At 47.2% G+C, this 3209-nt stretch overlaps 1 long non-coding RNA gene across 1 annotated transcript; it reads right to left on the minus strand.

Annotated features, from left to right (window-relative positions):
* Nucleotides 1–1584: 1584 nt before the first annotated feature.
* LOC135980607 (uncharacterized) lies at nucleotides 1585–3126 on the minus strand. Its single transcript, XR_010597589.1, has 3 exons — nucleotides 3006–3126; nucleotides 2322–2417; nucleotides 1585–1726 (listed from the first exon to the last, which is right to left on the minus strand). It is a non-coding gene; the product is annotated as an uncharacterized LOC135980607 (long non-coding RNA).
* Between the last annotated feature and the right edge of the window lie 83 nt (nucleotides 3127–3209).

Below are 3209 nucleotides of genomic sequence, written 5' to 3' on the forward strand. Positions count from 1 at the left end.
AAAAGGAATCTGAGTTATGAGTAAGAGTTAGTTAAGTTTAACACTGACTTAATTACAGTAGTCAGTCCCAGTAATTACTACACATATTCCCATAGCTGTGCTATTCTGTTAGAACCTGAACTTCTGAGTCCTGGGAAAATATGCATTGTGACATTTCCAGGGTGGACTGATTTAAATCAGCATTTGTATTTCAGCTGTTTTCTAAAGAAAGATGCACTCATTAGTTGATATACCCATTAAAACACCTTGACTTACAACTAAATAGACACTTTACAGTAGATTTGGTACATCTGTTTGCTACCTAGAAGTGTACACCATAACTATATTTTCAGATTCTTATTAACCAAACACTTTTAGTATGTTAGAAAATGGTGGTTTTGTTTTTTGTTTTTTAAGAGAGGGTCATGGATTCAGCATATTTATTTCTCTTATTATAATCTTCTAAGTTTAGGCCTCAACATATTTTGTATTAAATTCTGATTTCTTTTTAAACTGGCTCATTTTTAAAAAAGAAAAACTTATAAGTAACAAAAAATTTTAAAAAGGAATTTTATTTAATTTTTAAAAAAGTCTTCCAATTTTTATCCACCTTGGACCTTTCTGTAATTATGACATCACTGCGGCTATCCTAGTCCCACACCCAGCACTTTCAAGCAGCTGGTCTATTCGTTTGCAGTGCTCCGCTGCCCGGGAGCAACCCTAGACTCCCATTCTCAGTGACTGCAGGGTCGAGGCACAGCTCCTTGATGAGATGAGCTTGGAGGGCTATGTCAGAACACGGGTCAGTTTTTCAGCATTTCAGTTCTTTGCTATCCCCTTTTTTAGGCCCACCCTAACAAGGGGGATTAGCAACCAATGTGAGGTGCCCCTAGGCAAGAAACCTACGAGTAAAAGGATGCTAAGAGCTGTCTACTCTAACAGGAGAGTTTGGGAAATGGAGGGGGAGGAAAGAAAGGGTTACATCTCAGGAACATTCAGAGGAAGTTTACAGCGTCCAGTGGACTAAACTATGTCGTGTCCAGTCCTCAAAGCAATATGAAGACTACTAAATGTTACAGGAGAACAACCCCTCCCCCCCACCCCGGACACTTTATCTGACTCTCCCCAGATGCCCTTTGGGAGCAAGAGGTTCAGGGAAACACCAGCTGCTCATCCCATTCCTTTCACTCAACTCCTACCTGCTGAGCACGCAGCAGAGCAGTCCTCCTGTACATGTAATCCTCCGATTTGATCATGTACACCAGGGGTCGGCAATCTCTGGCACGCGGCTCGCCAGGGTAAGCACCCTGGCGGCCGGGCCAGTTTGTTTACCTGCTGCGTCGGCAGGTTCGGCGGATTGCGGCTCCCACTGGCCGTGGTTCGCCGTCCCAGGACAATGGGGGCTGTGGGAAGTGGCACGGGCCAAGGTATGTGCTGGCCCTGGCTTCCCGCTGCCCCCATTGGCCTGGAGCGGCGAACCGCGGCCAGCGGGAGCCGCCATCGGCCAAACCTGCCGACGCAGCAGGTAAACAAACTGGCCCGGCCCCAAGGTGCTTACCCCGGCGAGCCGTGTGCCAGAGGTTGCCGAACCCTGACGTGCACCATCTTATAGGAGTTCAGTTTGAATTTACACTCCAGCTTGTCCAAGCTCTCCACATTCTCCATGGACTTCTTACTGTTTCCCTCCTTCCCTTCCTTCTCCTGCTGCTCCCGACCATGCTGACACTTACGGATCCGCCTCAGGTTCCTGTAAACCAGAGACTCCCTGCTGGGATTAGTGCTCATCTTCTGTCTACTAGGCTGGGCATATCTGGTGGCTCCAGGCCAGCCCTTCGGAACCCAAAGTATTGCTCAGAGTGGAATGGTCACAAATTAAAGTCGGTTAGGCTCATGTGTCTACCATAAGCCAACCCACTGATCTCAGCTGTTTACAGAGAGTGAGGGCCTTTCAAAGCTGTTTTGCAACCAACTTCCTGCTAGCGAAAAGCACTGACTCAGCACCTTCTGCACTCAGCTAGAGGGCTATTGTAAGCAAAGGCAGGATTGCCAAAAAAAAAACGGGGCTGGTGACTCCCCAAACCCTGACCTCTCTGCAGCCTGTGGACTATGCTCTCTCTCAGTCACTGGAGAGCAGGAGCCCAGGGTGGGCTCTTGGAATAAACAGCAGCACTGTGTCTCTATATGCTACTCCCAGGTTAATGTCTGCTAAAGTGGCAGAGTACTAAAAACAAACAAGAGACTGCAATAGCCAACACTGTGACAGAGTAAGATTTTCTCCCTCTGCTGACATGGGTACTTGTGGTCTGTGTGTCACTTTTCACAGCCACAGCTTGTTCACTCACCTTGGCAGGAAAACCGGCTTCTGGGCCAGGTGTTCCCGAAAGTTCGGGAGAGGCAGAATCAGAGTTGACGTACCGCTCTACGTAGTCTGACCAACGCTGAAATTGGGCACAGAACACAAGGGGTTAACCAACATCTGCCAAATCAAACAATTCAAACCCAACTCTGAAGGGGTTTGGTTGGAAGTGGATGAAAGAAAAGCAACCTTTGGAGACTCCATATATTTCACACAAGTCCCACTCACTCTCCCCCCATGGATGGATATACCTATATCATAGAACTGGAAGGGACCCTGAAAGGTCATCCAGTCCAGCCCCCTGCCTTCACTAGCAGGACCAAGTACTGATTGTTGCCCCAGATCCTTAAGTGGCCCCCTCAAGGATTGATCTCACAACTCTGGGTTTAGCAGGCCAATGCTCAAACCACTGAGCTATCCCTCCCCCTATATGCACCTGCACTGTCTGGTTTTTGAAATTCTTAATAAGAGATGCCAACAAGGCTTGTTCAACCCAATTCACTGAGTGCACTGTGTCACAGAATGAATGTGTCCTGTAGGACTAGAAGCAGGTCATAAACTATAGCATCTGAAACACTGACAGCTCTGCCATCTTCATCCAGTTATACCCCCATTTAAACTTTACATGCTTAATAGCTGCAGCTGAACTCCAAGGACAATCGGCTCTTACCTCTGCCTCTACGGAGTCATCCGAGTTCTCCTCTTCGGTGTCCAGCAGCTCGATGGTTAATTGGACCTGGCCTCTGCTCTGAATGAACATCAGCTACAAAGCAGAATGCGGAAGGAGACTTAGTAACCAATTATTCAGAAAAATAAATCCAATAAACTTTATGCAACGGTAGGATACTACCCCCAGTTACACAATCTGAACACA

Source organism: Chrysemys picta, unplaced genomic scaffold (genome assembly GCF_011386835.1).
Source record: "Chrysemys picta bellii isolate R12L10 unplaced genomic scaffold, ASM1138683v2 scaf4963, whole genome shotgun sequence".
Taxonomy (NCBI): domain Eukaryota; kingdom Metazoa; phylum Chordata; order Testudines; family Emydidae; genus Chrysemys; species Chrysemys picta.